We start from the raw sequence: 15,539 nt of genomic DNA, 5'->3' as shown, positions 1-15,539 counted from the left end.
AATAATAGTCATATTTTAAAACAATTAGAAATGTAATCCTGCACCATGTCCACTGCTTTGAACATGCCCTAAAAGAATTATAAAGTGACTTTTTTTATTTATGAGACAGCGTTTAATGAAAACAATTCTAAAACGTCATGGCCCTGAAACTCCATGGGGCTTCTCCGAGTTTCCTATTGTAAGCGGTCGAACCCCCGGGGAAATGGCACACACGGCTCAACATGGCCATTCATGGAGTTTTGCTGGGGGTTGCACTGGTCACCCACCGAAGTTACGATGATAGATCAGGAGAACTATCCGTGGAATTTCAGAGCCTAGCTGTCAGCCCCCAAAACCTTCCCAAAGTGCACTACCTGTACGGGAAGCAACAAAGCTCGTGGCTACAAAATGACAAGTTACATTTTACAACAGCGCTGGACTGGACCACCTCAGCAAGTCGATGAGCATAATCTACTCCTCTTAATTCAGTCACTTCACTCAGATTATCTGCAAATTCAATTATTTGCAGCTTTAAATTCCCATTTTGTTGTATTATTTCAATTATTTAATTCAAATGATTGGAGAATTGAATGTTTTTGCACAAAAATTGACTCAATTACCAGGAGCAGATTTAACATGTAGCCCTTCATATGGGGATTGAGAATTCTTGGCCGTTAGGTGTGATGTTATTTGGAGATTGATTTTATACAAACCCCATCTGCACATAATGATTTCATAAATTGATATAGATTTGTTGTAAATTGTGCATTCCATTTATATTTGTTAAAAGTGGTTGATTATAACCTAATTATGTTCCTTGCCTTATTGATGGATTTGGAAATTCATTATTCTCGTTGCATCTGAATAATAGATATTTTGAATTTGAATTGAAAACAATCTATGATTCTTTGATTGAAATTAAGTAGCTGCATCTTTGAACTTTGGAGTAATATACACCCCTGAAGGAGAACGTTGCAATGTTTTTAAATTCAGCCTTTTCTTCCTGGAGCAAAATTTTCAATTTGGCACAAGAATTAATGGCCTTGAAATTAGATCACGCCAAATTAAGGGCACAATCCCAGTGAGTCTCAGAGAGTCTGTGTGTGAGAGAGTGAGTCTCAGAGTGTGTGTGAGAGAGTGAGTTTCAGAGTGTGTGTGTGAGAGAGTGAGTCTCAGAGTCTGTGTGTGTGTGAGAGAGTGAGTCTCAGAGTCTGTGTGTGAGAGAGTGAGTCTCAGAGTCTGTGTGTGAGAGAGTGAGTCTCAGAGTGTGTGTGTGTGAGAGAGTGAGTCTCAGAGAGTCTCTGTGTGAGAGAGTGAGTCTCAGAGAGTCTGTGTGTGAGAGAGTGAGCGGTGGCTGGCAGCGGCTCGTGGTTTTAATGTGGAGTTGGGAGGAGCACTCCTGCACCTTCTGACTCCACATTCAGGTAAGTTAAAAGCTTGAAACTTACCTTTTCGGTGGCAGCTTTCAGCAGCCCCTTTAAAGGACCATTAATTTGGTTGTCATGCACCTGAAAAAACTGACCTCAGCATGCTGCAGTCATTCACAGACCAATTTGATAAAGGGGCCTGAAACAGGCATTAGGCCCTTGGTTTGCATAGGCAACGGGCCTCATGCCGGTTTCCGGCACGCGGCCAGGACGCCTACGGAGATGCCTGATCCAAAAAAAGCGGGTAGCGCATTTCCGGCGCACAATGAGCGCACACCCACCTGCCATATTGGACCCTTAGATCCCGATTTACACTTGTAAAATGGGCGCAGCTTGATCCAATTTCTAGGCAAATGTATTTTAGCCTCTGTCATTGATGAAAAAAGGTGTTTTCTGCCCTACTCATACTGACATTAGGGAGCCAGTGTCGGTGGTAGACAGAAGGGCTATCAGTCAAGACTTCTTTTGGATCTTACAATTATTTTGTTCCCTCTCTCAACAGGAATTGTTCTGTGCCTATGTAAAGGTGAATTTTGACAACTTGGCGACTGGCTGGCTACCTTTGTGCTATTTTCAGAACTACACAGGGAATGTTAGATTTGTGAATGAAAGTAGTGCTGACAGCCATTCAGCACATGAGTTGTGTGCTACAGCCCACAAACTGATGAAAAGTCCAGGGGAGTGCCCTCAAATCTTCACTCTGTTTATCCAGTGACCAATGTGGGTTGCACACATGGATCATTGAATTTCCTCAAGATTTTCAGTTGGTTGCCTCTACATCCTTGTCTCACTCTTGGTGGAGCCTTTTCACACAATCTCAATTTTGGCCGACTGCCCTTGGTACCCCCTCATGGACTCATGCTATCACAATCCAACAGCCAATCTTGGTTCTTGCGCACAGTCCTCTTAATCCAATACCATTTAATGTAACTTCAGTTCCTTTTACCCTGCTTCTCTTCGCTTCTTGACAGTCTCTGACTGTTCCAATGCAGATCAAGCTCCAGGGAGACCTACACTTTCTCTTTCACGCACCAGCTTCTGGCTGCTATGGAAGTTGGAAAATGAAGAATCACACTGGTGCAGCAGGGGGTGTTTTTTGAAGTTGGAATCAAAACACAATAGAGAGAGCTTCGGCTCACCTGGGAATGCACAATGCTGGAACTGGAGGGGTAATTTTCTGACTTTGATCTTCTCTTGGGCAACACATATACAGAATTTTCCAACCATTAAATTTAAATGGTCAGAACATCATGTGCAGAGTATGTCCGAATTTCCAATGTGCACTGCCACCCTGGAGAACAAAGTTGGAAAATTACTCCTAAGACATGTAAAGTGGAAAAGTATTCATTGCCCAACACCGAGTTCTCGTATTAATAAATAGAAAAATCCACCTAATAATACCAATGTAGATACAATATGTATGTCTGAATATATTCTGATCAATTGCAAATTAAATCATATATCATCTACTCCTATACTACCAGAGGTCAAGACCGAAGAAACATCAGCCTGCTTTTGCATGGCAGTTGAATGACAATGGATATACGAACATGTGGAATTGACCATCAGGAAAAGACCAGCTGGTCCATCATGCTTGCCCCACACCATGATGGCTGGACCATCATGGCTAAACACTTCTTCCCTCCCCCACCCCCTCACACCCACCCCTGCAGCCATGTAATCTCCTGGGAGAGGCAAAGTGACATATGATAAAAATTTTGTCCGATTTTGTAAGCGCTGATGATGATATGGAGGTCAAATGTTTCACTTCAGCTTTCATTTACGGCAAATGGATAACAGAAGACATCAGATCTTTCCCATCAATCCATTGGATTGAATGGAGAGATGATGGTGTTGTTTGATAGAGTGCCAGTTGCTAAATGTTTAGGAGAAAGTCCTTGGAAAGAATGCTGCCCAGAAAGTGCTCATTCATGGGTATCCCACCCATAAGTATTGGAAGCCACGTTAATTATTTGAGCTTTGCTCGCCAATTTGCGGATGGCATTGTTTCATTTCTTACAAAATTTGTTACATATACCTATCAGGCACTGAAGTATTGGTAATCAGAGATACATTTATTATAATGTCACAATCATTAATCCCTTTGTGTTAATATCATCAACCAACAAGGGAATGGAGAATGTTTGGAATAACAAGCCACCAACAGCACGGACACTGAAAAACTGAATTTAACTTGGATATTCTAAATTCTGTTGAATGAGACTTCATTTGTATGTGGTACAGTGTTATCTGAAGTGGGATTTGATCTTAATGTCGCTGACTTTATGTGGGTCCCACTGTACTAATAAAGCTTTGAGTCACTCATCAAATATTCAAGTCACTCAGTGGCACTGTGGTAAAACCTTCACCTCTCAGGGAGACTAGACTTAGCTCAGACATTACTTTGTCACGGCTGACAGCCAGCAGGTCTGTTGTTTAGAATCATCTTTCTTAAAGTGAAGTCAAACATATCTCCAAATCAAATACTTACAGACAACCTAAAAAAAAACTGGTAAGGATAAGACTCAAAACCATTTGTTATTCCAAAATAGATTTTTTTTTCAGAATTTGTCAAGCTCAGAACTTCAGGTACTAGCTTTTGCCCCAACCAGTGAAATACAGCAACAGGAGGGAATTACACAGGAACATGGGGATACACAGGTCCAGGGAAAGGCTACTGCAATCTATCTGGTTGGTCCTAGTGTTTGGGAAACATCATATCCCTTGATAGCTCTCACACACCTCCATCAGACTTTACAGTTTTCTCTTTAACTTGCTGATATAACTAGTCCCCACTGCCTCCCTTGGCAGTCCTTTTCCACACATTAGCCACCCACTGTGTACCATGGTTACATGTGAACTGTTTTATCACCCTAAAATCAGATGCCTGATTTGCAGCCTAGTTATTAACACCACTGCACTGTTACGACATTGAAGAATTCCCAACCTTACTGAAAGTTACCTATTTGCAGCCAAACTCTAGAGACTGTGCCCCTCCCTAGTTTTCTTTGTTGCATTTGAATTCAGGCTGCTCCTTTAATTGCCCTTTCCTTTTCTATTCTGGTCTAGCCTTTCCTTTGCAGATTGGATGACTAGTTCTCAGAAACATACGAGTGTCAATTTCATGCACATGCTTATCTCTGAGTGTTTGTTTCACTCAGCTCTGATAGTATGGTGAAAGCTGCATACTCTTTAAGGTTTCAACACTTCTGCATTATCCTCTGAACCTGTTCAGTTGATCAAGACATGGAATTGCAAAACTTATGGCATGAATATAATGCAAATTTATACATCAATGAAGGTTTCCATATTTTTGTATCAAAACATGTATGTCTTTGAAAGCTTTTATATTTTGCTCATTTTTGGTAAGTACAGCCCAGAATATTATTCCTTTAGATTATTTCTTTCTGTCTTTTGTTTTCAGTTGTGGCGTCCTTCATTCAGATGTTACTGCTTTAATTCTACTTTCCTTTAATATTTTATGAATGATCTTAATTTAATTTCCAAATTGAGATGAAAATCTACATAATATTCCATCTCTTTTTTTTGCCTGTTTAAAGAAAAATGAAATATCTTTCTTCTGGGTATTAACTGATGGTTTAGTCATTTTAAAGGGAGTTGTTGCATTCATATTTTTCCAAACTATTACCCCCAATACCTCGCCCAAGTGACCTTCCGTCACGGGTGACCCTAAACAGTAAGTATTAGCATGTTGTTCGACTGTGGCGAGCATCACAGCTCAACCCCTATCTTGTTTTTAAACAAGCACAAAGTTGTCCGAGCAGCTGAGCTGCCTGCCCAAAGCTGGCGATGGGAGGTCCAAACCATTTTTGGTTGGGGCCTCATTTAAATGCCACCGCCAAGCTCTGGGCACCAGACAGGCAGCCCGCTGCAGCTCACCAGTTGTGGGAGAGCAGGGAATCGGCCGGCTCCCACTGCAAGCCAGCCGGCAGGTCAGGCCTGGTCAGGGGACGGAGGCCTCACATGGGCCAGAGATTTTATGTGGGCCCAGGAAGAGCACTCCTGCTCCTACTGGCCCCACAGAAATAAAAATGAAAAGCCTCCTGGTCAATTTTTTGAGCGGCTTTCAGTGCTCATTCAGTGTTTATTGAAAGATCGCTGGTCTGGCCGCTTAATGCCTGGTACGCAGCATGGCACACGCTCCATCCATTTGTACCTGAAAATTGCAATCAGGGTCCTGTAACCAGACCTGATTTACATATTTAAATACCCTCCCACTGGAAACAGACAGGTGGGCTTCTCGTCCATTTACAGTCCCACCTGAAAATTGCATGAGGTGGGCCTTGTGTGTCTGTGGGGTGGCTGAGATGCTCCCACCCCAATTTCAATTGCCGGCCACCCATTTTTCAGGCGAGAAACGGGCAGCTGGCAGTTGAAAATCTCCCTAACTTTCACACATGGGCAGTTCCAATACCACTCACTGGATCGTAATCAGAAGTGGGAATGTTGGCTGAATTTCTCCCCTCTAACCCAAGGCTGCTGAAACCAATCTTAGTTCCCTGACTGAGCCTGGGGATTGAACTTGATCACTTCCTGGTCAGTATGGCTCCTCTACTGACCAGCTTCACCAGCTGAACTGTTAGGTTCTGCCTTTTGGTACATACTGTTAAAGCTTTGCCTGTTACAGCCAGGAATAGCCTGCTCTCAGTACACAGATGAAAGGCATTGCATCTGCTGGAATGTAAATGATTGCATTACTCTTTGAGGATTGATTTTTCTGCAGCTAGTTCTTTCATTAAATTTGTCAGAGCATCAGTCACATATTGTGCACACCTTTGTGGCCAAACCTGCTGAAATATTTTACAAGACACTTTGTCAAGTAAAAAGAAAATATCCCTGTACTTGGCTGTGGTGACTGGTTGGCTTCCCAGTAACATGTAACAAAAAATTCTGGGTTTCTTTGTAATACCCTTTCATTTTATGAGGGGTCATGTCTGCCCTCCCTGGCTCCGTAAGGACACAATTATTTTTTTCTGTGTTATTTAATTGCATCATTTGATGCAACATATTTTGAGCGAGCACAGTAGCTTGGAAATTTGTGATAGAAAACCGTTGAGATACTTCAAAATAATTTGTGTGTAGGACTGCTCACAAGAGTCGATTGTAATATTAGTTTTATCACTTATTCCACTTAGGTCTTGTAGCAGATTTGGCAGTTGTTAATGATTGTGTAACAAACTGCGATATAGACTGTCTAATCAACTGTGCAAAAGGTCACTACTACGCACTTGGCAACTGCATTGAATGTGCAACTGGATTCTAGTGAGTAATACAACTGATCTTATTATGTTTTGTCAACACAATGGGCGTAATTCTGACTTTGAGCAATAGTGTAAAACTGGTCATATTGGATCAGCTGCCCGTGACACACCTCTCCCGATTTTCATTTCCGTTGAAGTCAATTGAAAAGAAAATCGGGAGAGGTGTACAACGGGTGGCTGAGCCAGTATCACCCGTTTTACACTATTGTCCAAAGTCAAAATGACCCCCAATGATCCTGAAGTTGTGTTCTGCTCTGGTACTACCACAAACTCAGCATGCAAAGACATTTGCATTTCTTGCCTGATGTGATGTGGCTATGTAATTTTATTGCTTGGTTTAGGTGGAGAGTTAAGTGCTCATGAAATTCTAAGTAAATGTAGCATGCTCCATTCTGCACCATTTCTCCAGGCATGTTGGATGGTGTGGCAGGGATGAACAGTTGTTTGCATGTAATAAGTGGGCAATACAGCAGCCATTTATCCCAAAATTTTAGTAACACAGAAAACCTTATATTCTCATTTAATAGACCTTCTATTGGACTCTTTCTTATTGCCCTGAGAGAAGACAGTTATGGGGGGAACCTCTATAGCCTAGAAAGAAGACAGTTATGGGGGTCCTCTCTAGCCTAGAGAGAAGATGGATAAGAAACCTCTTTAAAAAAAGATGGTTAAGGGGTTTCAAGCTTATAATATAGTAAATGATTTAGATGTAAGACATTCTGCATTGGAACAAGTGTAGTCAAACTGGACTGTTGACTAGTACTGATACTTAAAAGGCAGGTCCTCATTTTGATGTAAATCTAAGCAATGAAATCCAAGATCCCAAACTACTCTAGATTCTGGCTTCCCACTACTCCCTACCCTCTTAATAATGATCGGCTCATAGTTTATACAATATCGTTAAAAAAAAGCAGACATGAACAAATACTGTAAACTGCACACAGTTATACTGCTGGCTGTTATGTGGCATGTTGCCTGCAAACGAAGGGGGCAGTCAGCAAAGAGAGTAGAGACAAGTCAGAACCACAACAATGCTGGGTGATATGTACAGAGTTACTGTCAGCAAGATATTGTGCCTGGTGTGGATGAATCAGACATGGTCCTACCTCTCAAATTGGGCAGAAGTACATCCAAAGACATCAAGTGAGCAACTTTGTTACCCCTTTTTATTGTTAGAGCTGTTTTCATGTCCTATAAATTCCTGCAAAAAGATGATCCAGTCGAGCAATGTTGCAAATTCTCAAAGTGTTTTGCACGACTATTTAAATTCAAGGGGCAAATCTTCAATCTGAAGTGTCTAATGCCACAATCTGAGTAGTGCACAATGTTACAGGCTGTCCTTGTATTTTGTTTTATTATAAGACATGCAAACTTTGGAATATGCAAGTTTTAAGAGACTTTCAACTTGAAGATCATTAAAATCCTCAATAATAATGATTTTGAGGAGTTGTCAAGTCTCGATTGCATCGTTAGTACAAAAACATATAGAAATACACCAAATAAAGGTCAAAAGGACAAGAAGAATAAGTCAAGAAACGGGAAGCAAACTCACAATTAATGAGCTAACAGAAATTTCACGCTGTATTCAGAATACAGCTGAGACAATTTTCAACCCCTCCATCAAACAGACCTTTAGCTGCTCACAGAACAGATATTGAGGTAGTGAGCAGCTTTAAGAAACATTCATTTTCCCCTAAGGATTCAAGGTACTGAGTTTAAACAAGAAGATGAAGGAACATAGTAAAACAGGCCAGCTGAAGGGAATCGGAAATCCTCTAAGGACTTGTAGTTCAGGATGAGAATCCATGGGAGAATATTTAACTTTCTAAGCTCTGCTGCAGGGACTTATTGATTATGGTGTAAATGCAGTTTTGCTCTTGACGCACTAAACTCTTTACATCAAGATTATATATTAAAAACCAATGTGCTCGTTGTAAATGGAAGAGTTAATTAAAGCTCAGAGAGAAGACAGAGATGTTTATCTTTTTTCATGAATATGATGCAGCCAATATATTTTTTCTTCTATAGAATTTTGCAGTTAGAATAAGCATCTTTCAGAATGGTAATCATGTTTTTTTTTAACAAGTGTATTTCTTGTCATTATTTTCTCTTGTTCCTCACTCCGCTTGGGCAGGTAGGTGAACTCTGCCAGTTGGTCTGTAACAAGCCAGCAGGAGATGGCACAAGGGGACCTCCAGTTGACTGTTCCTCCAAATTCCGCCCCCCCCCCCCTTCTGAAGAGTCGATATCACCCCATCAACTAATTCTCCCGGTGATGGTTAACTCACACAATTGAACATCTATTAAAATATCAGAGGCTATTACCCTCTTAACTGTTGGTCCTGAACACATTTGTTTCCTCTGTTCAAAAATTCCTCCAATTCTGGCCTCTTGCATTTGGCGATTATCATCACTCCACCATTGGCAGCCGTGCTTTCAGCTGCCAAGGCCCTAAGCTCTGGAATTCCCTCCATAAACCTCTCTGCCTCTCTTCCTCTCTCTCCTCCTTTAAGCCGCTCCTTAAAACCCTACCTCTTTGATCAAGCTTTTGGTCACCTGTTCGAATATCTCTTTATGTGGCTTGGTGTCAAATTTTGTTTGATAACCCTCCTGTGAAGCACCTTGGGAGATTTTTACCATGTTATAGGTCCTTTATAAAGGCAAATAATTACTGTAGTTATTGCATTATGACCCTTCTTTACATTTTGGTTTATTCCAAGAGCATTTCTCCAGTCTACATTCTGTGCAATTCTGTTCCTTGTAAACAGTGGTGCCATTTATTTGTCTGGCTCAGTTTCCTACTTGCTGTCTTCCCTCGAGTTGTATTCCGCTGTAAACTTTGCTTTAACTATGCTTCTACAGCTTTATTCCTTAATTTACAAAATGGTCCCAATCTTCAGACACTCATGTGTAAATAATTGTATAAAAATATCAATAGAAACTAATTGGATGAATTCAATGCTAAGACCTGTTTCTTTGGGAAACTAATTTGGAGCTATTCAAAGAATCTGTTTCAAAACACTACAGCTAACAAGTTCTGATGTACAGGCACCTGTACACTTGAATGTCACACCAGTGCAAAACAGTTTTGCTTTGCATTGGCAGTATATTATAGTGTAGATACAGCCCAAGTCCTGTGTCAGAGCATGACCCAACACCGGAACAAACCAGTTTACATTCCAAGTTTAGTGTCAGTGCAAAGTGATTTCAGTTTTGCAATGACAATAAATTGATGCAGTGTGAATACACTGATATACTCACACTCAAACTATGCAAATGTGCTATTCTGAGCTCCCTTTTTTCTACATCGTCAGCATTTTGAAAACACCACCCATCAAACTGTCTCTCATTCTAACTCATTCTTTCCCAGCACCTCAAAACTGTGGAATTCCTTACCTCCTATAATGTACAGGTTTCCAAACCCAAGATTGGAGTCACTCAAGCACTACTTCTTGAGTTAACTCATCTTCATTCCCAATCTTTTAAACCTTGCTGATGTCCTGCACCATAGGCTTTGGCCCTTCATTTGTTTCTTGAACACAATTCATAAATGCCATTCCTTGCAGAGTTAGTTGTACATGTGTTAATACACACCGGGTCGAAGTTGAGGTCAAAGATCAGCCATGATCTTATTGAATGGCGGAGCAGGTTCGAGGGGCCGTATGGTCTACTCCTGCTCCTATTTCTTATGTTCTTATGTTCTTATGGGTCTGCAGTGAAGCAGTTTAGAGCTCCGCCATCAGCTGCAAGGACATTTGCAATTAACTTGCAACATAGGGATAGCACTGCCGGTTGCAATCAAGGGCTTTAACTTTTCACCCTTGTCTTCTTCCAGGCTTACGTAGGGATTATCTGCAGTATCAGGCAATGCACATGTAAAGCAAAACCATGTGCATGTGCATCCTGCAGATGTTGGAAATCTGAAATAAAAACAGAAAATGCTGGAAAACACTCAGCAGGCCAGGCAGCATCTATGGGGAGAGAAACAGAGTTAGCATTTCAGGTCAATGACCTTTCGTCAGAACTGGAAGATGTTGGAGATGAACAGCTTTTAATCAAGTCCACAGCCGGGGAAAAGGAGGGCAGGGAAAAAAACAAAATGGAGAGGTCTGCGATAGGGTGGAGAGCAGAGTGATTAAATGACAAAAGAGATGATGGTGCAATGCAAAAGGAAGTGATAATGGGACAAGTATAGAAATGAAAGATGGGTCCTGAGGAAGTGTAACTAAACCGGTGGTTGATGCACTGGTCAGTCTGTCCAGCATTTTAATCTCCTTTTCCAGTGACGAGCAACAGCAGAATGACATGGCTGCCCAATTTCACTACACTGCTGCATTTCCCAAAGTGTAGGGGACTATTGATGGAAGTCATGTCAGCAGTTGTACAGCAGGTTCCTTCTTCTTCTCTCAACATCACTTGCCCTTGTCATCTTTGCACTGTGACTCACCCGATGCTACCTCCTCCAGCTCACTAGCTACATCCTCTGCGCTGGTGCTTGCAAACACATTGAGAGAAATACAAATGTTGTGAGATACTCTCTTGTCCTGGGTCACTGACAGTGCTAACAGGCTGCTCTTTCAAGCCTACAATGACAGAAAAGGAACAAATGTTGGAATTCTGGCTCCATGGGATTCGGGTACTGTGCCATTGCAACTACCCACAGATTCTGTTCCCCACCTCCACAATTGTTTTGCCATCCATTATTTTTGTTAACTACCTTTCTTGCCCTATTTGTAAGGAGTCGCACAACACCAGGTTATAGTCCAACAGCTTTATTTGAAATCACAAGCTTTTGGAGCTTTGCTCCTTCGTCAGGTGACCTGACGAAGGAGCAAAGCTCCGAAAGCTTGTGATTTCAAATAAAGCTGTTGGACTATAACCTGGTGTTGTGAGACTCCTTACATTTGTCCACCCCAGTCCATCACCGGCATCTCCACATTATTTCTTGCCCTATACAACCTTTGGACATCCAGGAACAATTTTGCCCCTCAAAATTTTTTTAACATCCCTTTAAATACCACTCTCAGCCTTTTAAGACCTGTCTAACTAAAGTTCCCCTCATTTTGCGAGCTCTCAACTAGATGCCCAACCCAAGCCAAGAGCTCACTGCTCATTTGAAATTAGGGCCAAATGTGGAAAGACATAGAAATATACCAACGTTATTTGTGTGGGTGCAAAGTCCAAAGCTTACGATTCCTGCTAAAACTTTGCAGGTGAAACGCATAATTCTAAGAACTTCATGCAACAATATTTTACAGACCATTACTTTGGTTGATGTACAGGCATCCCATCTGGAACTCTATATCTGAGGAATGCTGTCCACAATGATGTCAGTTTTCAAACAAGCGGTCACTTATCCATGCATCACACAGTTGCCCTAGTTGCAAACTCTGGGAAGAATATATTGTTTGTGAGTAAACCAAAGAGGGGTTAAAGGCTAAGAAGAAGGAAAATCAGCCTCATTGTTATCCAGTGAACGACATTGGAAAGTGCATGTGTGTGGACGTCAGGTGAGGACCTGATTAGTTTGACTATGATCACCCTACCATTGAATAGTCTGGCAACATTCATTATCTAGGAATATACGAGGACGATTGTCATATGTGAGATGTGGTGAAAGGTGACTATCTCCCACAGAGCAATATACCAGGATGAGTCACTACATTCTGAGAGCAAAAATTGGGTAGGTGAGAAAAAAAATTGATACTAAGCAATTTGAGTGGTGATTCAGAAGAGTGCATTAGGCTAATGGATATATCAAAACATTACATTATACCCTGAGGAAAAGTTACTTCAGTGGACCTTATAATGTAAATTGCACAATCCAAGCAGAGAAACCACATTCAAAGGGAGCATGGTTCAAAGTTAGGGCTACAACATTACAGCCCCAATTGTGCAACCCCGAGTCTATCTTCATTGGGATTGCAGGTATTACCATTTGATGGAGTTTTAGTTGGTGTTTTGAACTAGAATCGAGAAAGGTTGTTTTCAGTTTTGATGGATTTGTTTGATTATTCTTTGGGTTACAGAAACGTTCCCTCAGAAGATTACATAAGTGGGTCAGTCAAATGATCAGATAGATTGGGATGTAGGCTGAATGGCCTTTCTTTTTTCTGCTCGTTCTTATCTTTATCTTGTGTAACTGTTCAATCTTCACTTTGGTGTCACTTTGAAGCAGACTATGTTCTTTTAATTTGAATATGTTTTAATGTGCTTTTTTCTTCTGTGTTAGCTGCCCAGGGGGGACAGCAAGTCCAAGGAGGTGTCCTCCTGCCACAGCCAATTATTTCACTGGGAAAAGTGATATTGCAGACTGTCAGGTGAGAATTTCTGCTACTTGATCCTATAGATAATGATATGATTAAAATGCTGTAAATCTTTTCCAATGAATTAGTTCCACCTTTGTTGATGTAGATTTAAGAATTATTAAAAGTCAAACCACCATACCTAAAATGTTGGATAATTGTATTGCAAAAAGGGCTATTCTCTGTAGTAGTTAATCTGTCGAACTCGCAAAGCAGAATAGATTTTGAAAAAGACTCCCATTATTTTTTTTTGTTTGATCTATTTGCAAATGAAAGGTGATCGTGAAAAGCAGAGTAAAAAATTCTCCTGATGCCACTGTGCTTTTTGAAATGGAATGACCTAGTTTTGCAAATTTCAGTTGTACATTGGCAACTGCAAATGTTAGGATTCCATAATCACAATTGAAACTAAAAGTCTACAAATTAAAGATTTGTCAGTTTTGAAGAAAGTACACACAATAAGCCACATCACAACTTGATCACTCAACCAGAAATACAAATGAACGTTCTTGAGCACCCTAATGTTAGTGAAGGGCAACTACATTAGAGATAGATCATCGATATGCTACCTTGTCTAAACCTTTGAGTCTAGGTATGATATAGGTGCCATCTATCTTGATCCAATTCTCCTCCCCCACCCCTTACTACACTATCAAGACAAATCAATAGTGGTATTACATTAGCATGCTTCAAGCCAGTCTGATTAACCTTTTTCTTTACATATACACCCCATAGAAAAAGAAGGTTTAAAAAGTTCACCTATGATTCTCTCATCATTTCATATTTAGCTAATGCATTCAATGAACAATTTCTATTCAATGTAATATGTTCAGCTATTATACCCATATCATTATATTACATCAAAACAGTTGTGAAAAGTGCTTTTTTAAACGTTTTCCAAATGTACTAGGTGTTCTAATCAGCAGTCCCCTTCCACTGGACTGGCACACAATAGTTTTTATTTAAGTTAGAGCTGTCCGTACTGGAGTTAAATGTTCCATCAACATATTTCTCATGTTTTATATTTCCAAGCCTTGCCCAGATGGCTACATCAGTGCAGTTGCAGGTATTGTATGTGAACCGTGTCCAGTGGGGTTCTCTTGTGATCCAAAGGCAGGCACGCTCATTGCTTGTGGCCCTGGTCAGTGGTCTCCAGAAGGAGTCCTCAGCTGTCTTCCTTGCATGAAAGGGTACATCTGCCCAAATGGGAATATTACACAGGTAGGTGATTTGTCACATAATAAAATTCAGCATCTAAACTTTAAATGGTTAAAAGTGGGTGATTGATTAGATCTCTGTGGCTTTCAAAATTGTTTTGTCAGGAGTTTATATTTACAGATGTATATCAGGGAGCCATTTTGTACTCCGATTTCATGGTGCTTGCAGGAGTACACTGATATTTTACGGTTTCTTGGTATTGTTGTGCTTGGGGAAAAAAAGACTTGTCAGTTTTCTCCCAGTTCTACTATCTGTCGTTATCATCAATGCCATTAATTGGCAATGGAAAGCAAGCCCACATTCCTTTGTATATGGATGCACTAGTTAGGGTTTCCTGAGATTGATCAGCTATTGAGGCATACTCTCACACTCAGCATTTGTGAATCAGCATTCTGAGTCCCAGGGCATGATTTTAACCCTGAAGAATGGGTGGGTTGAGGGCGGGGGGGGGGGAGGGGCTGTAAAAATTTTAAAAGTTTGGAGAGGGAACGCGTCCCGGCTCCAACAGGCCAAAAAATGAGTTTGACCCAGACACATGTGGGTGCGGGAGTGCTTCGGAAACCCAGAAGTCCCGCCAGTTGACATTTAAAGGGGCAATTAATATCATTGGAGTACTTAAATCAATTAAATTTGTGGGGATTGAGGCAAACAAATAATTATAAATCTGCCTGAATGTGTCTCCCGTGGCCTCTGAAACACGCCATGGAAACGGAGGCGAGTTGCAGCCGGCGTCCATTTGGACCTTTAAACCAGTGATTGACCAATGGGATTAAAGGTGAGTTTTTGCAGCAGGGCAAGCAGTTCTCTCAGACAAACCTTTGGCTGGGAGTTCTTAGTGTTTAGACTCAGATTACTTTGTTCACACTCAGAATTCTTCTGTTCAGACATATTTACCTGCATTTTGGACCCCCTCAAACTGACACCATCAGGATGGGCGGGCGCAATGGCTATATTCAGTACTACATCTGAGGAGGAGGCACATCACCATCCATGCCAGGCATGGCGTGCAGGTTTGGGAGTTACAGCTTCACAAGACAGAGGTGCGCCACAAGGACCTGCAGAAGACCAGAGAGGGGAACAACGAAGGGCCCGACGTTGCAGGAGGCACTACCCTCGTGAGAGGGTCTACAGGCAGAGCTTCCTAGACCTCTCTGAGGAGGACTGCCTACGAAGGCTAAGATTGAGTCGCCAGGTGGTCGCAAACATCTGCAGGGTCCTTCATGCAGAGCTGCTCCCGACTCGGCCTCGTGGCCATGCATTATCCGTCGCAGTTAAAGTCACCACTGCCCTCAACTTCACCACCTCCGGATCCTTCCAGGGCACCACCG

The sequence above is a fragment of the Heptranchias perlo genome, chromosome 33, assembly GCF_035084215.1.
Source record: "Heptranchias perlo isolate sHepPer1 chromosome 33, sHepPer1.hap1, whole genome shotgun sequence".
In the NCBI taxonomy this organism is placed as follows: Eukaryota; Metazoa; Chordata; class Chondrichthyes; order Hexanchiformes; family Hexanchidae; genus Heptranchias; species Heptranchias perlo.
The sequence above is the reverse complement of the archived record's forward strand: the minus strand, read 5'-3'. Positions refer to the sequence as shown.